At 44.2% G+C, this 23,361-nt stretch overlaps 1 protein-coding gene across 3 annotated transcripts in view; it reads left to right on the forward strand.

Annotated features, from left to right (window-relative positions):
* The window catches only part of TRAK1 (trafficking kinesin protein 1), a 448,828-nt gene that overhangs the window by 130,337 nt on the left and 295,130 nt on the right, over positions 1 to 23,361 (forward strand). For 2 of the 3 annotated variants that reach the window (XM_087712995.1, XM_087712990.1), the window contains exon 2: positions 17,271 to 17,560. The gene's annotated coding sequence lies outside the window, so the exon portion shown is untranslated. Of the gene's footprint in view, positions 1 to 17,270; positions 17,561 to 23,361 lie in introns of those variants that run through there. The other variant, XM_087712992.1, reaches the window with a different exon arrangement.

Raw genomic sequence — 23,361 nt, forward strand, 5'->3', positions numbered from 1 at the left:
AGGGATAGGGGTCACTCCTCTATCCTTGTGCTTCTTGACCTCTCAGCGGCCTTCGATACCATCAACCATGGTATCCTTCTGCGATGGTTGCGGGAGGTGGGAGTGGGAGGCACTGTTTTTCTCCTACCTCTCGGACAGGTTGCAGTCAGTGTTGGTCGGAGGGCAGAGATCGACCCCTAGGCCCCTCATTTATGGGGTGCCGCAGGGTTCAGTCCTGTCCCCCCTCCTATTTAACATCTACATGAAGCCGCTGGGTGAGATCATATGCCGGCACGGGATTAAATATCAATATGCGGATGATACACAGCTGTATCTGTCCGCCCCGTGCCAACTCAGTGAAGCGGTAGAAGTGATGTGCCAGTGCCTGGAGGCTGTCAGGGTCTGGATGGGAATGAACAAGCTTGCACTCAATCCTGACAAGACCGAGTGGCTATTGATGCTCCTTCCCAAGGATGGTCCAGCTATTCCATCTCTCAGCCTGGGCGGTGAAATTATACGCCCCTCAGAGAGGGCTCGCAATTTGAGAGTCCTCCTGGATCCGCAGCTGACTCTAGAACATCATCTGTCGGCTGTGACCAGGGGGGCCTTTGCCCAGGTTCACCTGGTGCACCAATTGCGACCCTATCTGGACCGGGAGGCCCTTCAGATAGTCACTCATGCCCTCGTCGCCTCAAGACTGGATTACTGTAACGCGCTCTACATGGGGCTGCCCTTGAAGAGTGTTCGAAGACTTCAGCTAGTCCAGAATGCAGCCGCGCGAGCGATCGTTGGTGCACCTCAGTACACCAACGTTACACCTATCCTCCGCGAGCTGCACTGGCTTCCCATTGGTCTCCGGACATGCTTCAAGGTGCTAGTCATTACTTTTAAAGCCCTACATGGTATCGGACCTGGTTACCTGAGAGACTGCCTCCTCCCAAAGACCTTTTAGATCCCACAGACTAGGCCTCCTCCGGATTCCATCTGCCGGCCAATGTCGGCTGGCGACTCCCAGGGGGAGGGCCTTCTCTGCGGCTGCTCCAGCCCTATGGAACGATCTCCCCGTTGAGATCCGGACCCTTACTACCCTTCCGGCCTTCCGCAAAGCAACTAAGACCTGGCTGTTCCGGCAGGCCTGGGGCTGTTGAATTATCCAGCCCCATCCGATGTTATGACTGTTGCTGAATTTTTAATTTCTGTTTTTATTTTTGTACCCCCTTCCCTTCTTATTGTTAGCCGCCCTGAGTCTCTCGGGAGTAGGGCGGCATACAAGCTAAATAAACCTAACCAAACCTAACCTTCCAATGCACTAAATACTGTAAGCGACCCCTACACAGCCTGGAGTCTAAGATTTTTTTTCAACTCATAATGTGTTTCCCCTTCTATCACTACAGGAGGAGGGGGAGCTTGGGTGGACGGTCTTATGCTGGTCCTAATTACTGGTTTCAACAAGCTACAATGAAATACTGGGTAAATTTTCCCTAGAATTTTGGGTAGACTGAGTTGAACTTTAACTGGGTTAATTATGTTCTCTATTGGGAATGGACCTAAACATTTTGGGCCAAATTTCTTGCTAGGCATTTTTAATCTTATGCATTTGGTAGATACGAAAACTTTGTCCCCCACACGAAAGGGGGGTTGGAGCGAGTGGTGTTTATCAGCTTGCTTCTTGTAGGCTTCTACTGCTTCTGCTAGAGCTTTTTTGGTATTTTCCCATCCTTTCTTTAGCATGTCCATCCATTCAGTCAGAGACATGGAGGAGGGAGGTTCTCTAGGCAGCTCAGGCATGTGAACAAATTCCATGTCACTGGTAATTTGGAAAGGAGTTAATCCAGTGCTGCGGTGGACCGAGTTGTTGTATGCCACTTCGGCGAAGGGTAGCAAGTCCAACCAGTTGTCTTGCTGATAGTCTACATAACACCAGATATATTTATCCATCATTGCATTGGCTCTCTTCACTGCACTGTTGATGCTGAGATGAAACACTGAGCTGAGTCCTTGTGTGGACCCAATGGACCTCAGGAACTCTCTCCAAAACTTGGCTGTGAACTGGACTCTACAGTCTGGAATGATCCTCCTGGGCACTCTGTGCAGGCGATAAATGTGTTTCACAAACATTTTTGCTAATTTCTTTGGTGACGGCAACCCTGAGAAAGCAATGAAATGCACCTGCTTGGAAAACAAATCAATAACTGTCCAGATTACCCTATTTCCACTGCTGTCTGAGTGCTGGACGATAAAGTCAATTGTGATCTCTTCCCATGGTCGGCTAGGGCTGGCCACTCCTTGTAGTAGTCCAGGAGGCTTCCCCAGCTGTATTTTCTTTGTTGCACAAGTAGTACAGCTTTTTATGTAATTTTCCACTTCCGATTTCATCTTTGGCCACCAAAATTGGCACCTGCAAGGTGGAGCATTTTTGGACTCCAAAGTGGCCTCCTAGTTTTGTATCATGGCTTCGCTGTAGAACTTCAGCCTCAACTCCATGGGAATGTAAAGTTTGGACTCCTTCCAGGCTGAGCCATTTTTCATTGTTAGGATATTCTGGTTATTGTTGAGCCACGTGTCTACCGGGAGCACCAATTTCATCGCTGTCATCAACTTATCTTGGCTTGGGGTGTGATTTGGGCCACCTTTTGGTGGGAGGAAGAAAGAATGGGGTGAACCATATCTTCCTTCTTACTGTCATACTGTGGTTTTCTTGACAAGGCATCCGCCAACAAGTTCTTCCCTGCAGGGATGTGTTTCAGTTCAAATTGGAACCTTTGGAAGTATTGTGCCCTGCAAACTTGCTTTGGAGATAGTCTTCAATGGACTTTGAGAGCTTCAAGGTTTTTATTATCAGTCCAGACCCCAAACGGCACATCCCCCGCTTCCAAGAAATGTCTCCAAGTGAGCAGGGACCACCTGATTGCATATGCCTCTTTCTCCCAAATGGCCCACCTCCTTTCAGTAGTGGTGAGTTTTTTGGAGACTTAAGCGCATGGTAAGAGGTAGCCTTCTTGATTCTTTTGCAATAGCACTGCTGCTACATCACTGACATTCATTTGGATATGAATTGTCACTCTGGGTCATAGTGTTGCAGTATGGGCTCTTGGGCAAAGATCCGTTTTAATTTCTCAAAGGCTTTTTGACAGTCCATTGTCCACTTTAGGGATTGGTTTGCTTTTGGTTTAAAAGGGGAAGGTCCCATTTTTAATAGTTCAGTCAATGGGAGGGCAATCGCTGCAAAAGCTGGAATGAACTGTCTGTAGAAATTTGCAAATCCAAGAAAGCTCTGTAGTTGTCTGCGAGTACTTGGTGGTTTCTGGTCTAACACAGCTTTCACTTTTCCTGGATCCATTTTTATCCCCTCATTGGAGATGCGATAACCCAGGTAATCTAGTGAGGTTTTTTGGAATGCATATTTCAATAATTTTGCATATAGAAGTTTTTCCAGGATTTGCCGTACCAACTTCTTGTGTTCTTCCAGGATTTCAGAGAAGATCAAGATGTCGCACCTCATTTATGTACTGCAAGAAGACTGTGGGTGCTCCTTGTAGCCCATATGGCATGACTTTGAATTGAAATCTGCCAAGGGAGCAGTTAAAAGCGGTCTTCCAGTCATCTCCCTCTCTGATTCGTATGCGGTAATATGCCTCTCTCAAGTCCAGCTTGGTGAACATCTTGCCTTTAGCCAAGTGGTTCAACATATCTTTCATGAGGGGGAGAGGATAGATGTTCTTCATGCATACTGTGTTCAAGGCTTGCAGATCAATACAGAGATGAATAACCACCATCTTTCTTTTCTCTGAAGACCACTGGGGCCACTACTTTCAACTTTGCTGGTTCAATAAAGCCCCGCTTCAAATTGATGATGATGTACTTCCTCAATTCAACCATTTCCTTGGGAGTCATGGAGTACATTTTCGGCTTTGGTAGGGTAGCCATAGGTTTGAATTCTGTTGCGCAGTCTGTGGGCTGGTGAGGGGGAAGATAGTTGCCATCTTCCTCACTGAACACCTCCGCCAAGTCCCTGTAGACTTTTGGTACTTGTTGGATCTCTGGAGGTTTTGTGTCTGCTGCGGGTGCTGCAGGTTCTGGGCTATAGGGTTCATTCGTCCCTGGGTGGCCCTTTGGCTCCACCAGTGGTAGCGGCCCAATCCGATAATCAATTTCCTAACACCGTCTTCCCACTTTATGGTAGGCATCCACTTGTCCAACCATGCAAGCTCCAAGATAATTAATTCCAGCAACTTTGGAGGCACAATGAATCTGAGGAGCTCTCAGTGGTAGCGTATTTGCAACTTTACCAGTTTGTTATTAGCATGGCTGGGGTCCCCCAATTATCATTCCATCTATCTGCTCAAACCGAATGGGATGGGCTAGAGGTCTTGTGCATATGCTTAGTCACTTTTAGTTGACATGCTGATTAAGCATCGGGTGTAGCTGGTGTCCATGACTGCTTCAACTTCCCCTTTCACCCCCATTTTGGGTACTTGGAACTTGACTTAGATGGCAAAGGGACAGATGGGTGCACTCACCATTGGATCATCGATGCTATTCTCTTCCTCTGAGGTGGAAGGGATTTCCCCATTGGTTGGCCTTTTCATCACTTTAGCTTGGGGATGAGCTTTCTATAGTTGTTGACCCAGATTACTCTTTTCTGGTGGATTCCAGGGTCTTCTCTTTACCACACTGATGGTTTGTGTGCACATTTGTGAGATTGGGCTGGAGTCAAACACTCTGACGCTTTGTGGCTAGGTTGACAGCAACAGTAGCCTTTTATTGCCCCTCTCCCCCCGAGGGAAGGAACCCGGTTGCATCTCTAAACTTAGGAGCCACCTCATCACAATGTTACGCTATCCATCCTGCAGCTTCCCCCTCATTCATCCCTTCTGCCATTGTTTCTCTGTTGGAATGTGGGGCATTGCAGGTGGGGCTGGAATCAGTGGTGAGGGTCAGTGGTCAGTGTCAATCCCTGGGTTGGCCCCTGCCCAGTTATCTGACATGGTGCCATCTGCTGAGGGAATGCAGGCACCCATTGGTATCTCTCCTATCCATGACTTGGGAAGGAAGCCCACCCTGATGATGGTTGATTCATAGGCTGCAGCCCAAACATTCGTGGCTGACTAGGGGGAGATGTGGCTCAAGTCCCTTTCTGCTGGCTGGATTGATTTCTTCATGTTGATGTGGGATCTGTCTGCGGCTCAGCTGCAGGGTAATGTGTCATTTCACTTGTCGCTGTGTGAAAGGAGTAAAAATCTCCACTTGAGTGCATTGCAAAGCCTCTGCTAGGGAAAGAGAATGTGGGCTGAGCCAGGGCCCAATTAGGTGGTCCTGAAATAAAGGGAGGGTTGATTTCACTCACGTTTGGCTGCACAAGTTGGTCCAATCATCTGGTCGGCACCGGGGTGGTTGCTTTGGTCTTGTTCAGTCATGTGTCAAAACAACTGTTTCAACCACCTTCAAATGCTGGCTCCAACGCGCTCAAGACAGCGGTGGTAAGACCCCTCCTGAAGAAGCCGTCTCTGGATCCAGCTGTTCTTAATAACTATCGTCCAGTCTCCAACCTCCTCTTTGTAGGGAAGGTTGTTGAGAAGGTGGTGGCTCTCCAGCTTCAGCGTACCTTGGAGGAAGCTAACTATCTTGACCCCTTCCAGTCTGGCTTCAGACCCGGTTACAGCACAGAAACCGCTTTGGTCGCATTGACTGATGATCTCTGGAGAGCTAGGGATGGAGGCCATGCTTCCATCCTAGTTCTCCTGGACCTCTCAGCGGCTTTCGATACCATCGACCATGGTATCCTTCTGCGACGACTGCGGGAGATAGGGGTGGGCGGCACTGTCTTGCAGTGGTTCTCCTCCTATCTCTCGGACAGGTCGCAGTCGGTGTTAGTGGGGGGGCAGAGATCGTCCCTGAGGCCCCTAACCTATGGGGTGCCGCAGGGGTCGGTCCTATCCCCCCTACTATTTAACATTTACATGAAACTGCTGGGCGAGATCATCCGAAGGCACGGGATAAAATACCACCAATATGCGGACGATACACAGTTGTATCTGTCCGCCCCGTGCCAACTCAATGAAGCGGTGGACGTGATGAACCGGGGACTGGAAGCCGTTAAAGACTGGATGAGAGCAAACAAGCTGATACTCAACCCAGACAAGACCGAGTGGCTGTTGTGTTTCCCTCCCAAAAATTTGACCAACATACCATCACTCAGGCTGGGGGGACAAAATTTAAACCCCTCAGAAAGGGCCCGCAACTTGGGAGTCCTCCTGGATTCACAGCTAACTTTTGACCACCATCTTTCAGCTGTGACCAGGGGGGCATTTGCCCAGGTTCGCCTGGTGCGCCAGTTGCGGCCCTACCTGAATCGGGAGGCCCTCACAACAGTCACTCAAGCCCTTGTGATCTCTTGGCTGGAATACTGTAATGTGCTCTACATGGGGCTGCCCTTGAAGAGCATCCGAAGACTTCAGCTAGTCCAGAATGCGGCCGCACGAGTGATCGTGGGCGCACCACGGTTCGCCCACATAACACCGATCCTCCGTGAGCTGCACTGGCTACCTGTTGATCTCCGGGTGCACTTCAAGGTCCTACTCACCACCTATAAAGCGCTCCATGGTAGTGGATCTGGCTATTTGAGAGACCGCCTTCTGCCAATTACCTCCCTGCGTCCCATCAGATCGCATAGAGTTGGCCTCCTCCGTATTCCATCCGCCAGTCAGTGCCGACTGGCGACTACTCGGAGGAGAGCCTTCTCTGTTGCGGCTCCGACACTATGGAACAATCTCCCCGTGGAGATTCGTACTCTCACCACCGTCCAGGCCTTCCGCACAGCCCTCAAGAACTGGCTAACCCGTCAGGCCTGGGGATAATCTTATTTTCGCCCCTCCCGAATGCTGAGTGAATGTTGAGTTTTACTGTCTAATTTACTGTGCACATTTCTTTTTGGTATTATCCTACACTCCCCTTCCTTTTTTGATTGTAAGCCGCCCTGAGTCCCCTCAGGGAAAAGGGCGGCCTATAAATAAATAAATCTAAATCTAATCTAATCTAAAATCATTTCCCCAGATGCCTTAAAATTCAGGTGTCCTCCTCTGCAGCTCCTCTTCCAGCTTTGGAATGTTTGCAGATTGTCTCCAGACAGAGAAGCAATCCTTTATCTGCTAGTACTCCCATGGGCTTTATATCCATCTTCACTGATATTTTATGCTGTCCGGGGTCAAGTCAGTGTTGGGAGTCAGCACCCACTGCAGTGCTAGCTGGTGAAGTATTTTAAGGAAGATTTGGGTTAATGTCAGGGTTCCAAATAACACCCAAAATTAAATCAGAATCCAAGGCAAAGTATTGCTCAAAGTTCCAATTTATTAAGAGAGCCATGTTGGCACATCTGGGGGAAACCCGAATCTGAAAGCTTCCCGATTTTTTCCACCCAGTTGAAAGTTCAAGATCTTGCCCCCACGTCCATGACATGGTCTAATCTTCCACTGCCATGCTGGTAGTTCCACGCATCCATTTCCGGTCAGGTGCAGAGGTGTAGAGACAAAGGATGTCCTTGGATTATAGAAACAAATTTTATTTTGGCTACATAGCATTCCATTCCATACTATCCCCCCAATAGAAATGATATAGTAGAATAATAGAAAGTGTGGCAGGCCAAAGATCCCAAAGGGAATATAGCTGCAGGCCTGACAGGCGGCCTCTCCTTAAAAGAAAAATGTTTTCTGAGAAGAGAATAATGTAGGGGTTAACAACAGAATTAACCTCTCCCCCCCCAGGAGGACCCTTTGGCTTATCGGGAAACTTAACATGGATTGTTTTACTAACTTATCCGCTCTTAGGATAATTGGACCATGTGATGGACACCCACAAGTCCAATAACATGGTCCAATCTTCATTCCATGCTGGCAATTCCACCCATCCAGTTCCGGTCAGGTGCAGAGACAAAGGATGACCTTGGATTCCAGAAAGGAATTTTATTTTGGCAACATCACATTCTACTCATTATTTCCCCTCCCAATTATTTACTAATGAAACAGCATAGTAGAATAGAATTGTGGCAGGCCAAAGATCCCAAAAGGAACTGGCTGCAGGTCTGACGCCTCGATCTGGAATTTTTTTCATTCTCTGGAAACATGAACACCTTTCTCTAATGAGAACCCATGTTTCATACAGTACTCACCACCTAGATTTTTGTTTGACACTGCCAGGCCATCATACTTCTGGAAGTTTCAGTATTGCTGCAAAAAGTTTTGGAAGACTTTCAGTTGAGGAGATCGACTTGCTGCTTTCTCTGACTTCAAGTGTTGTAAGTGGTGGTGCTTGTGCTGGTACTTGTGGTGCTTCTGGTGCTGGTGACGGTGTTTTTTGGATCAGCAAGTCAGTGAGGGGTGGGTGGGTAGGCAGGTAGGCAAGCATGGTGCAGACCGCCGGGGGGAGAGAGAGAGAGAGCAAGCAGCAACTGGGCATGTGGGGCGAGCAAGCGGGGAGAAGCCTGTCGTACACATTTATTTATTTATTTATTTATTTATTTACTTATTTATTTATTAAATTTATAGGCTGCCCAATCCCGAAGGATGGCAATAAAAATCAGAACACCAAATACAAGTTGGGTGGAAATGACATTGTAAACAACCCTCACTCTGTCAAGGACCTAGGAGTACTCATCTCTAACAATTTAAGCCCCAGAGTCCACTGTAGCACATTACCAAAAAGGCATTAAGAGTTGTTAACCTAATTTTGTGAAGCTTCTTCTCCAGTAACATTGTATTGCTAACTAGGGCATACAAAACCTTTGCCAGACCAATTCTTGAATACAGCTCATCTGCCTGGAATCCACACCGTATATTGGATATTAATACGATTGAGCGGGTCCAGAGGTACTTCATGAGAAGAGTACTCTACTCCTCTACTCACAATAGAATTCAGTATGTCATCAGGCTTGAAATTTGGGTTTGGACAATCTGTTTTTGTTTTGTGTTTTAACTGCTCTACCTGTGGTATGATCTAAGCACAGTACACAAAATTATCTGTTACAACATCTTATCTGTTAGCAACTTCAGCTTCAACCTCAATAATATACGAGCAAACAATCGATACAAACCCAAACTAAACCTTTCCAAACTCAATTGTAAAAAATATGACTTCAGCAACAGAATGGTCAACACCTGGAATGTTCTACCTGGCTCAAATTACATCCTCTAAGCCTAACAGCTTCAACCTTAAACTGTCTACCGTGGACCTCACCTCATTCCTAAGAGATCCATAAAGGGGGGTATGCATAAGTGCACCAGCGTGCCAAACAGTCTCCTGGTCCTATTGTTACCATTTATTTGTAATTATTTCTTTCGTTCATGTCCATGTTTATATTTATACCTGCTATCTTGTACATGCTTGACAAACTAATAAATACAAATACAAAATAACACTGTCCTCCTGCCCTCCTGTTACTTTTCCACCTCCAAAAATCTGCTCTGTTAACTTTCCTAATTGTACAGAGAAGATTTTGCCAAAAATAAGTGGCACAAGGAAAATTTATTTGGGGTATGTGTGTATGGGGGTAAAATCTACTTTCTCTGTTCCATCATGAGATTATTAATGTCTTCAAATCTTCATGGTTGTATGTTGTAATTTGAAACAAAGACTGCAGGCTTAAATTCTAGTTCATAGGCAAAACAGTTGAAGAAAATCTATATAAGTAATCATTGCTTAACTTTTTGCTTAGTGATTGTTAAAAATCATAGTGACACCGAACAGATAATACTTACACCCACTTCCTAAGTTTAAAGTTAAGATGGTCCCTCAACAGATCCATCATGATTCTTCTATGACAAAAATATAAAAAGATAAAAGTGTTTTCTCTTAGGACATACAGTTAGAGGCTATTGTATCTACTTCTATTTTGCTACAATCTTTGACACATCAACACTGGAACTACTAAGACAAGGGTCAGCAAACTGTGACTCTTTCATCCTTTTGCTGCGGCTCCCTGTCGCCAATCGGTGCCACAATTTTGGTAGGAATTTCTGGTTGGGGTGGGGAAGCACAGTGCACCAGGAGAAGACTCTCATATAAGGGGCAGGTTTTCTGGTCAGCTCCAAAATTGATAGGGCTTTTGGTTAGGGAAGGTAGAGGAAAAAAGATGCCGTGCTAGGAGGAGACTCTATGGTGGGGGAACTGGACTTTGGTCGACTCCAGAATTGAACAGGGGGCTTCCGGTTGGGACCTTTGTGGCTCTTTGATTGTTTATGGTTGCCGACCCCTGTACTAAGATATAATGGGTAGTATTTGAATAGAATTTTGGAGCGGGGGGTGGTGGTGGAGTCCTAGATTCAAGTTTACCCTTAGTCATGGAACAGACTGGGCTTCTTTGGATCAGTTACCATATTTTTGGAGTATAAAACGCACCAGAGTATAAGACACACCAAGATTTTGAAGAGGCAAATTTTAAAAAGTTTTTGCACTCTGCAGATCTCCCAAAAATGACCCGTTTTTTGCGGAAATGGGCCTGTTTTTTTTTCAAAAAAAAGGGGGCATGAATAGCCTTTAGGAGGCTTATAGAGTGCTCCTGGGGCTGGGGAAGGGGCAAAATTGAGCAAAAAAATGTCCCATTTTTCACTGATTTCTGCTCTCCCCAGCCCCCAGGAGCACTCTGAAAGCCTCCTAAAGGCAATGCCCGGCCATTTTGGTAAAGGGGGCAGAGTTTCAGGAGGCCAAAAATGTTGTATTCAGTGTATAAGACACACCCAGATTTTCAGCTTCTTTTTTGAGGGAAAAAGGTGCGTTTTATACTCTGAAAAATATGATACTTTCAGTCCAACCTGCTTGACAGGATTATTATCTGGTAAATTGGATTAGGGAAAAAATAAAGGCTAATCCCTGTGTAAGCTTCCTTCACCTTCTGAAAAACAGTGAATATAAGTCAGATAAAAACAAAATAAATAGCATTGATTAAGGTTGACATAAAGAAGATCCTAGCATGGTACTGCTAATAGAATTTTGGAGGACAAGGAAAATATAATTATCGTAACGGAGTGACAATACAAGAATTGCCATGTTTATGGAGTAATCTTCAAAATTCTTATCTTCGATACTGTTGCAAGTACACTGCTTAGTTATGCTATAGTCCAGTGATGGCTAATATTTTTTGGCTCAGTGCCAAAATTGTGCCTGCGTGCAATAGCGTGCATGCATGTACCCACATCCATATTCAATCCCCCCTGTGTGACCCCCCTGGAGGACCTTCGAAGGCTGAAAAACAGCTGGCCGGCGTGTGCATGCATGCTGCAGCTGACTAGGCAAAGTGTTCGCTTACCTTCAGTTATGGCTCCGCATGCCACCGGTGGCATGCGTGCAATAGGTTTGCCATCACGGCTATAGCCCATTTGAAATACTGTGAGCAGAAACTTATCCAAGCATTGACTATTGAAATAATTTAAATAGCATTATCAATACATGGAACTTGATCTCTTGGAGATTGGATTTAAAGGTTTAAGGATATTTAAGATTATGTCAAAGTGAGATTCTTGCATAAATAGAGTATTACAAAGTGTAAACTATAAAACATCTAAGAATTACTATTGTAGTCCTGAGTGTTATTTTTAATGCACAAAACAATAATCTTACTTTAGCCATCTACATTTGGAATGCTTGATAAAAATGAGCTGAGTAATGACTCTGCATCAACTCTTTGAATTACTTAGTAAACTGATTTGTTTAAAAATGAACATATTCTCCATTGTTGATGGATATAGCATCTAGGAATGGGTCTGTCATCCAATGGGACTGTGTCTGCAATTGTTGATGTCTCGCCCCCTCTGCTAACTTCTCCCAGTTTAAGACTCAATCTAACCTCAGGACTGGACGTGTTTGTTAGTCTCTCCGATTCCAAATTAACTAAAATGACAAAATATTACAGCTTTTTCACAGGCTGGCTCCCTTCTCCATTTTAAGTTGAGCAGCCTTTATTACAGCAAGCAGGTCTCTCCCTGCATCGCATAAACCGCGTGGCTGTGGTTTTTACTGCTGCGGAAGTGACATGGGCTTTTTCCCCTGGTTTGGTACAGGGTGTGACACCTCCATCTAGAGGCCCACAGTCAGCCCATGTTAGTCCTAGGCCTGAGGCTTTGGAAGCACCTTCCACCTTGCCCCTGCAGGTGGCCAGTCCTTAACAGGCCAATATGGCAGCCATCATTGTGGAGGCCATACGCTAAGGAATGGTGGCCTGGCTGCATCAGAGACCTTCTCCACAATCTTTAGTTAGGAGTAGGGCCTCGAATCATAGGGTCAGCTGAGACTTCCAGGGGTCCTTGGGTGCCCCAGATAGGTGGGCCTCTAGGTCTCCTAGCCATTCTTCACTCTCAGGCAAGCAGGAAGCCCAAAGAGTCTCAGACCTTTCCAAGGATGAGGGCCTCATCTCTGATCAACCTGCCTTTGTGGGCCTTTTCAATCCCTCTCTCTTCAGATGTCTACTCTTTAAGGCTTGTAAGGTGGCCAACATTGGAAGCAGCCAGGCCTCTCAGGTTACTCCTTCTTGATCAGGTGGTCCCATTGACCCTCTCTTTTCAGAGCCTGCTGTGGAGAAGGAGGTAGTTCCTTCCCCCAAGTTGTTCATAGATGTAGTGCGGAGACAGTGGGTATCCCCAGGATCGGGGCCTTTTCCAATAGTCAGGATAAGCATTTCTACAATGTGGGTCCTGATTTGGCCAAAGCACTCAAGGTGCTGATTGTGAGTGCCCCAGTGGTGGCACTATCTTCCCCATCTGTAGTTACAGGTAATCCTGAGGAGTCCCTTTGACCTGAGGACAAAAAGTCTGAACAGATCTTGGTGAAGGGTCATAAGGTGGCGGCCTGGATTGTCAAGCTTCCATGGCCTCCTCTTTTTTTAACAGGGCCTCCTTACTATGGCTGAAACAGCTTCAGGATAGGATCCCAGTCACTCACGATGTCCCATCAAGACCATAACAAGCTCAAGGCAGCTATGGAATTTGCTGCTGATGCTTTCCTAAATGTGGCTAGGTTCGCCTCTAAGGCTATTGCTGCTTCCATCGCTACCAGGCACCTTCTCTGGCTCTGGCAATGGCAGGCAGATACCTGGAATAAATGGTGGTTTGCATCAGCTTCCTTCTCAGGGGACCATCTGTTTGGGTGTCTCCTGGAGCTGCTGCTCATAGAATCTAAGGACAAACAGAAAATCATACCATCCCAATATAGGAGGTTGGAAGGCCATTCCTCTCTCTTTTACAGGCGATTGCCCTTTCGGGGGTTGGATGGGGGAATCAACATCCCTTATCCACAATGTCAGTTTCCCCCTAAACAGGGACACCAGCAGGATAGGAGAACCAGGGGTGGCCAGCGTTACCAGGACAGGAGATCCTTCAGAGGGGGTGTGAGTCATCCTTTCTGGCGTCAAAAATGACTACCTGGCGAACCATTCCATCGGGGCTTGATTGGCCTTCTTTGCTGCCTGATGGGAGGAGACTACCATGGACGCTTGGATCAGAGAGATGATAAAATTTTGTCTCCTTCAAGTTCCTCTCTTACCCCCTGAAATTTTTCATTCGCTGCCCCGTGGACATGGAAAAGAGACTCCTCGTGGAACAAGAGTCAGCATCTCCTGGAACTTCAACCTCCTCTTTAGGGACAGCAGGGACGGGTTTTATTCCCTATTATTCATCATCCCAAAGGCCTTGAGGGGTTGGAAGTACTCAACCTAAAACAAATGAATCGCTATATTGTTTTCTGGCGATTCAAGATGCACTCTCTTCAGACCATCTTAGAGAGTGTCCGGAGGGACGATTACGTCACTTCATTAGATTTCACAGGCGTATCTCCATGTGCCAATCCTCCCAACTCTCAGGTAATTCCTTTGATTTTGCTCTCAGGAGGGCACTTTCAACACAGGGACCTTCCCTTCAGACTCTCCTCAGCCCCCAAGGTGTTCACGAAGATCCTGGCCGCTGTGGCAGCCCATCTCAGCGCCACATTAATCAGGATCCGGTGCTACCTGGATGATATTCTTCTCCTGTCCAGATCCCCAAGTCAAGCAGAAAGGGATCTTGAGGTATCCCTTCAGGTCTTGAGAGAGCACAGGTTTTCAATAAACCTAGGCAAGAGTCACCTTTGCCCCATGGCACATCTCCTTCATCTTGGAGCGATCATAGAAACCTCAGAGGGCAGGGTTTATCTTTCTCAGGAACGGCAGGACAGTCTACAAACCTTGGCTGGCAGCTTCAGCGCAGAGTTCAGCTGCTCATCCTCTCCCAGCTGCTGGGGAAGATGGTGTCTTGCTTCGTGATTGTCCCCTGGGCTCAACTACACAGCAGAGCATTCCAGTGGTTCCTCCTCCAAACCAGAAAGCAGTCATGAGCAGCTCATAGACTATGGTGCAAGTATCTCCAGAGGTGATCAGTTCCCTGAGGTAGTGGTTGTCCCCAGCCATCTTCAGGGGCTCTCTGTCAGAGAACCGGCCTACATTACATTGACCACAGATGCCAGCTGGAGTGCCCATCTACTGTCAGGAATGGCCCAGGGTCAGTGGTCCCCATTGGACATCCAGCACAACATAAACTGGCTGGAACGGAGGGCTGTTCGACTGGCACTGATTCACTTTCAGCAGGTAGTATCAAGCAAGCACATCCTGGTCCTCACGGACAACATGACCGCCAAGGCCAATATAAATCATCAGGGAGGGACACATTCCAGGTCCCTGATGCAGGAGGGATTTGGGTGGAAACCCATCTGCTGTCCATAAGGGCCGAACGTATCTCTGGGGTGTCGAACATCCAGGCTGACTGCCTCAGCCACTCCCAAGTAGACCAGGCGGAATGGAGGCTGCACCCAAACCTATTCCAGGAGCTGATCAACCAGTATGGGATGCCAGCCATTGACCACTTCGCGACCAGGGACAATAGGCAGGTGCCACAGTTTCTTTCATGGCACACAACCCCTGGAGTGGAAGGCACAGATGCTCTTCAATGTCTGTGGCCCAACAGATTCCTCTACACCTTTCCCCCTCTCCCTCTCATTCAGCGAGTCACCCACAAGATACTGGAGGAGCGTGCGGAATTTCTTCTGGTCCCTTTTTGGCCATAACGACCTTGGTTCTTGGACCTGGTGTTTCTGTCAGTGGCACCCCCCCTGGAGGATTCCCATCTCCAGGATCTCACTCAGCCAGGGGGCCCTTGTCTACCCAAACCCCCAGTAGCTTAAGTTGACCGCCTGGAGATTGAACAGAGGACTCTGATCTTGGTTAGTCTGTCTTCTTGTGTCATTTACATGATCCAGGCATCATGATGTCCATTGACCAACCACATCTACAATGCTACCTGATGCTCCGGCAAGGACATCATTGCATCGCAAGCACCAATCCATCGGGTGTTAGACTTCCTTCAGGAGAGCTTGGACAATGACCTGTCGCCTAATATTCTCCAGCAACAGGTAGCCACCCTTTCTTCCGGTGAGTTCATATCCTTGGTGCATCATACCTTGGTCCACCGTTTTCTGCAAGGAGCTGCTAACCTCCGTCCTCTTGTCATACATTGATATCCAACATGGGACTTGACCAAGGTGCTACTCACCCTCAAGGGATCCCCGATCAAGTCTTTGAGGGACACCTGTCTTCGTTACCTTTTTCAAGGTATCATTCCTGGTGACTATCACCTCCACCAGGAGGATCTCAGAACTTGCAGTCTTGTCGGTGAGAAAAGACTGGTGCATTTTCCATTCTGACAGGGTCATTTTGAGACCTTTGTTCCCAAAGTTAACACCAAGTTCCACTGGGCTCAGAAGTTGGTCCTACCAAAGTTTTGCCCATCTCTGGTTCACCAACTAGAAAGACAGTGGCACACGCTTGATATCAAGAGGGTTCTTCGCATTTACCTCAGTCGGATTTCTTTGCCGGGGCACACAGAAGCACTCTTCGTCTCCTATCAACCGACCTCCATGGGCCACAAAGCAACTCCTTCATCCTTGGGTTGTTGGATACGTGCCTGCATTGCTAAAGCCTACGAATTGCAGTTCCAGCCATTACCAGGTCGTGTCTCGGCCTACTCTACAAGAAATGTGACTACTTCAACGGCCTGGCCACATAGGCTTCACTTGAGGAGGTTTGTCCGGCTTCTACCTGGGCCTCTCCATCATCATTTATCTGCCATTACAAGATTGACAGTTATGCATCTGCCAATGCAGCATTTGGCAGGCAGGTTTTGCAACAAGTTCACGAGGTCCAAGGGACTTCGGCCTGGAAAATGGCCCATCTGTAGGGACAGTCCAGGTGCTGGTATGTCCCATTCTTATATGCTATCTCCACCAACAATGGAGAATAGGTGTTGGCTTACCTGAGACGCCCGTTCTCTGGGAAGGGGGAGATAGCATCCAGCCCCGCCCTGAAGGAGGTCCGGTCCAGCGTCAGTAAGGAAAGACTCTTCGTTCATCACACATCAGTCTGCAGATTGCCTTTGTCATAAAGCTGGGAGGAGCTAGCAGAGGAGGCAGGACATCAACAATTGCAGACTCAGTTCCATTGGATGATAGACGAGGTTAACTCATTCCTGGATGCTATAGCTACCTTCCCAGAGAACAGCCATCTCAGATAAGCCAATGTCCATTTTTAAGCTTAGAATCTATGTTTTAAACTTACATTTTAGCATAATTTTAGCAGGTTTATATTCTTTTTTTTAAAAAAAAAAATTATTACATAAACAACACATACATACAACAATAAAAAAACAAAAAAGGAAAAAAAAGAACACACACACAAAAAAAAGAGAAAAAACCCATCATCACATACAGCATGTATATTTCATTTCATAGGTTATAATATACAGTTTGGGTTGCTTTGTTTATCACCCCTTCCTCCTGTTATAACACCACCTTATTCTCCCTTTCTTTAGGTTTATATTCTTGAAGTGAATCCTCAATGGCTAAATTAAACTGATTAATGTAGTTGCACTGGTCCCCTTGTCAGTGGAATTAAAACTGATGTAGAAACTTGCATCATTAATATTTGTAGTTCCTAGACTCTCTTCTTATCCTAATTATTTTTGGTTGAAATTGTGAATTGGTGACCTCCATAAACTCTGGCAGTATTCCCACATTTTATCCTTCTGAATTTGTTTCTATGTACAGATCTTTAAAAATATCTAGAAGTAAAAGAGACTATTTTATGCTGCTTTTCAGTTGCCTGTAACATTTAGAAAATATTCTTTGGGATTACTATTAAACAGCAAACATTTTTAGATGTTTGTGTTTCATTTACTTAAATTTGTTTCATTTACTTAAATTTTCCTTCTTTTGTGTATGTCTTACAGATCCATCAAGGAAGCCAACAGAGGAAAGATTGCATTGCCAATCTCTGCCAGACATAGTCTCTTGCTTTGGTCCTCTGATGGCAGTAGGCACTTTGCTGTAAAACTTGCCAAGCTGGACGCCACAGTTTTGAACGACTATTCTTTGGCAGCTGTTGCGCCCTCTCCTGAGACAATTAATCATGCAGTCCTAGCCTGTAGTACAGGCATTTATGAAGAGCACTATGTAAGTGAAGCTGTGGTAAACAATGTGTCAGACTGCAAGGAATACAGAGATGCTGGCACCATTACTGGTAGGTAATAATCTTGATGTTTGTGTCTTAATATTGACAAACTGATCATCTGTTTTGTAAGGTCATTTGGGAGGAGTTTGAACTTGAGTCCCAAAGAAGTGAACAGAGCTTTAGAACTGTGGTTACAGCCATTTATATTTTAGATCTGTGCCCCTTCTGTTGGTTAGGGAAGAGGTATTGAGTGGATCAGGGATGTGCAGTCACTAGAGGCAAGGGAGGCGGGGCCTCACCAGTCTTCTCAGGGAAAGGAAAGAATTTTAAATCATTTTTTAAAAATAATTAAAGCCAGGGTAGTTGCTACCAGATTTCAAGTCACAGTGGCTTGGTGTCTGCTCTCAGTATTAACTAGGAGGAGGCCAGAGAACTAGGGGCCTCTTTTGCATAAGGAATTTTTCGCCTTTTAAGAGTTAAGCAAGAGTTAACAAGCAAAGAATTCCTTATGCAAATGAGGCACGTATTCTCTCGCCTCCTGTAGAGGGCATTTTTAGAGGGTTTTTAGAGTTCTCTGGGAGCAACTAGCTCAGTCTGACAGAACTCTGGCTTTTCAAGAGGGGGGGGCAGGGCAGGGCAGGGAGAAGCAGAGTTGAAATCGTCTCTGAAACAGCTGGAAAAGGTGCGTGTGGGGAGGGGGGAGGAATTCAAAAAGTTTGATCGGAAGGCAGCAGGGGAAGGGGGGTATGGCTGAGGAGCTGCTTTCAAGCCTTTGGAAAATATATCCAATCCAACTTCTGTGTTTGTGTTTGAGAGTGAGTGAATGAGAGAGGGATCCAAGTTCTCTGTGTCCGTGTGTCTGTTTGAGAGAGGGAGGAGGGAGGGAGGAGGGAGGGAGAGGGGGAGGGAGAAGAAAAAGAATGGGAAAACTTATTTTGCAAGGAGGAAAAATGCTGTCGCTTTAAATCGGAACTGAGCATGCCTGGTTGTGGAATTCTGGGAGTTGAAGTCCACAAGTCTATAAAGTGCCTCACCAGGCTTAAAGCTGACCGCACGTCACTGGAGTGGATCTATGCAGTGGTAAATGGCAGTTTTATGCTTTAGAGGGAGAGTTTACATTGGCTCAGAAGGACCCCCACCCCACCTCTATTAACAGACCATTTTTATATTCAGCTGACCTGGAAAAAAAGCACCAAAAATCACTAAATTCCTTTTTTAGGCTTAAAGCATACCTTTTTAGGTATAGAAAACATATATTTTCAGTAGCTGTCACTGTTCCCTAGAACAATTTCCCCACAGATATGTAACGGGCCTCAGATTTTAAATGATTTAGCTCTTTCCTCAGTATTTGGGTCTAGGTGACTAGAGTTCCTTGTTGGTTGCTTTAAATTATTCCATTCAGAATTTTGTTTTGCTCATATCGGCTATATTTTAGTAATACATATGATTATTGCTTTTATCCCCTTAAATATTTACTTTTGTTTTATACTGTCTAGAGTCATCTTGGTTGATTAGGCAGATATATACATGTTGACATACACAAAGTGAGCAAGACAGCACTAATTATTATACTATGTTTTGTATAGTGGAAAGCCAGATTGGTATTTTCAAATAATGTTGTTCTTTTATTTTAACCCAGACTGATAACAATGCATTCCTAACATAGTGTCTCTGGAAATAACTATGTATTTTATTATTCTCTTACCATAAAAAGGTATGCCAGCCTAGTTGAAGATCATGCCCTTCTAATGTTAATGGTCTTGTGTGTCTCAAGCTAATCCATTCTTTCACCCATGTGAGTACCGAGGCCTGGTAGTATAATTCCCAATCTGGTAGTCAACCCCCCCCCCTCTTTTTTTTGGGGGGGGGGGGCTTCCTGCAACATTTTCAAGTCTATTCTTGCTTTCTTTCTTATCCAAACAAATCTTAATATTATTTTATTTAGTTCCTCAAAGTATTTTTTTCTCCAGCTTTATTGGTATTGTTTGAAATAAGTGTAGTATTTTTGGCAAAATGTTCATTTTTATAGTAGCTATTCTTCCTGATAATGACAATTGTCTTTCCATTTCTCCAGATCTTGTTTGATTTGCCCTATTAGTTTCATGTAATTATCCTTTAATTGTTGCACATTTTGCTGTTGTATTCCTAAATACTTCACTTTTTAAACTATCTGTATATTGCTTCCATCAACATTCTTTTTGTGTATCTTTAAGAGTCATAACTAAAATCTTTGCCTTATCCCCATTTATTTTCAATTCTGCTTCTTTCCCATATTCTTCTATTTTTCTAATTAGTTTCAGTCGATTGATAAATCTCCTCCCAAAGTCCATATATTTTAGCTGTGCTAACATGAATTGCCAATTAACATTATCAAATGTTTTCTGTGCATCTAAACACATCAACGCCATTTGTTTTCTAGGGTGTATTTCATAATACTCCAGTGTGTTTAGAATCATTGTCATATTGTTTTTGATCTGTCTCTGGCAAAAATCCATTCTGATCTGGATGTATAAATTCATTCAACTATCTGCTATTATTGAAGCATAGATTTTGTAATCCGTATTCAATAAGGATATTGGCCTATAATTCTTTATGTGTGTTAAATCTGAATTATCTTTCAGTATAAGAGTAATATTTGCTTTCATTCATGAGTTTGGTACTTTTGTCTCTAATAATAATACGTTATAAACTTCCACCATCACTGGACTTAATACCTCTTCTAGTTGTTTATAGAATTCTGCAGGTAGCCCATCAGGCCCTAGTGTTTTATTGGGTTTTTTTGTCTCTTGATTGCTTCTGTCACTTCCATCATGGTTGTCCATTCATTCAACATGTCCTTAACTGTATCCGGTACCTTAGGAAGTTCAGATTGTTCCAAATATTGTTGTACTTTATTTTCCAAAATTTCCTCATCATATAATGTCTCAGAGTAGTCATTTATAACATTTTTTTCTCATTCTGATAATGAAGAGTCCCTTTCTCATCAGTTAGTCGATATATCATTCCCCCCTCTTTTTTTCAACTTTGTTTTTCTAAAATGTTTTTTATTTTTCCTTCCAAGTTCATTCTTAGATATACATTTTTATAATTGTTATTTAACATGTCAATTCATATCATTTTTCTGCCTGTATATTTACATTTTGATATTTTCTTATTTCCCCTCCCTTATATTAACCATGTGTCGTCTGAGATACTTATTTCATGTTTTGATCCTTTTTCTTTCTATTTATATCTTTTTTCAAGCCACTCATAAAATCGCCCCATGTCCTGTAGGACACTCATTCCTCCTTGTCTTTTATTCTCAATGCAAATCTATTCATTTCTGCAGTCTAATATCTTCTTACCTCCCCTTCCGAAGGGATTTTGTCTGCTTTCCAGTTTTGTGCAAATACAATTCTAGCTGCTGTTATTATTTGTACAATCAAATATGAATCTTCTTGCTGTATTTCTCTGGTAGAATACCTCTGGCTTAAACTCTACTGGTTTATATATCATTTTCTCTAACCATGTTTGTAGTTTAACCCAATAGCTTTTTGCATCCATCACATCCATCTCATATGATAATATGTTCCTGGCAATTGGTGACATTTCCAACATTTAGCTGATTTCTCCTTAAACATTTTTGCTAATCTTTCAAGTGTCATGTGTCATCTATAAACATTTTATATAAATTATCTTTATATTCTCTCTCCATTGTCAGATTATAATTCCTTTCCCATAATTATTGCCCTTTTTCTAGTTCTATTGTATATCCAAGGTTTTTTGCCCATCTTATCGTTGTTTAACCTCTTCTTCTTCTAGTAGCTAACTGTACAATTTTTAAATCATTTTTTCATCTGTTCCCATGAGTATCCTATCTAATTCTGAGTTTTCCATTTTAAAACCAGACTTTTTAACAACTTTCTCATATCTTGTTTGTATTTGGATTTGTTTAAACCATCCTATTATATCAATCCCTTGTTCTTCTAATTCTTTCTTTTGTTTTATTTCTCCCTGCGCTATTAATATATCTTTGTAGCTAATAACCTTTTTCATACTACTAATATTTGGATGTGTCAAAGCCTCCACCGTTGAAAGCCACATTGGTTCTTCCATATAGTGCTTTTATTTTATTTTTCCCCGCGTATAAACCATTTCTTACATAGTGTCTCTGAAAATAACCATGTATTCTATTTTTCCCAGAAAAATCCCAGCTGCATATCGTGCCCTCCAAGGATAGTAACCTTGCATTTCTTAGTAATATCCATTCTTTTATCCACGTTAGAGCTCTGCTTGATAGTATAATTCCCAATTCGGTACACCAAATCCACCTCTAATCCTAGAATCTTGTAGCATTTTTATATTAATTCTCACTTTCTTTCCTTGCCAAATATATTTTCCTATTATTTTATTTAGTTTTTCGAAGTACTTTTTCCCAGTTTTATCAGTATTGTTTGGAATAAAAATAATGTTTTTGGTAACATATTCATCTTAATTACCACTACTCTACCCATTAGTGATAGCTGTAAGTGTTTCCATTTCTCTATATCCATTTCAATTTGATTTCTTAGTTTATAATAATTATCTTCCTTAATAGTTACACATCTCAAGGTCAACTGTATTCCCAAATATTTTACATTTTTTACTATTTAAATACTTAATTTCTCCATTATTTCTCTTTTCTGTTTTTCTGTTATATTTTTCACTACATTTTTTGGTTTATCTTCATTAATTTTTAATCCTGCCACTCCTCCATACTCTGCTATTTGTTCTAGTAGTTTTGGACCTGTTTCTCTTGGATCCTCAATAATAAATACCAAGTCATCTGCAATTGTTTGCAATTTATATTCTTCCTTTTTAACTTTCATTCCTTTTATATCTTTGTCTTGTCTTATCTTTCTGTTCAAAACTTCTAGTGTCAATATGAATAATAGTGGAGATAGCAGACACCCTTGCCTGGTCCCTTTACTAATGGGCACTTTTTCTGTCATATCTCCATCTACCATCATTTTAGCCTGTTGTTCTTTGTAAACAGTTTTAACCATATTTATAAATCCCTCCCCAAAATCCATCATTTGCAGTTGCATTATCATGAATTGCCAATTTACATTATCAAAAGCTTTCTGTGCATCCAAAAATAACAATGCCATTTGTTTCCCAGGGTGTACTTCGTAATATTCTAATGCAGCCAATATAATTTTCATGTTATCTCTAATTTGTCTTGGGTAAAAAGCCATTCTCCATAGTGAGGAGAGGAGTATCCAGGATGGGTTGACCTTATCTTCTCATTGATTGGACTGAGTCAGATAAGCTCTTTGGGACACGCCCCTGGTCCACCAGGTACTGCCCAGTTATCGACTCAGTCCCTCAATTGGATGGTTTGCCATCCTGGACCTCCATTAAACTTGGGGAAAATATTCAAAACAAAGAAAAAAAGCCAAATGGAATTGCCTCCCTGCTGCAAGCAGCCTCATTCTAGCTGGACAGCTCCCTGGGCTGAGAAAGGACTGCTGTAAGCCCTCAGGGGCGGCATGCTGCACAGGCCACTGAGTGAGACCAAGGTCACTCAGTGAGGACTTCTGCCGGGCAAGCGAGAGGCCAAAGGCACAAGCCTTACCAAGGCAAGCCTTGCTGCGGAGGCTCTACCGGCGCCGGAGCACTCTGCTGCTCCCCACAAGGGTCGAGCGGCGAACCGCGGCTTTTCCAAGTGCCGCGGAGCACCCATGCTGCCTCCACATGGCCCGACTCTTTGGAGGGGGCCACGAGCAGAGCCAGGCTACAGCAGCACCGGCAGGAGGAGAGGAAAACTGGCGGCAAGGGCGCGCGGCAGCTCCTCGGAGCATGTCGCTTGGAAAAACTTTTTAAAAGCGGTGCCCTTTGTTTCTGGCACG

The sequence above is a fragment of the Thamnophis sirtalis genome, unplaced genomic scaffold (genome assembly GCF_051295495.1).
Source record: "Thamnophis sirtalis isolate CommonGarterSnake01/CBP01778 unplaced genomic scaffold, rThaSir2_p1.2 scaffold_4, whole genome shotgun sequence".
NCBI classification, from domain to species: Eukaryota; Metazoa; Chordata; class Lepidosauria; order Squamata; family Natricidae; genus Thamnophis; species Thamnophis sirtalis.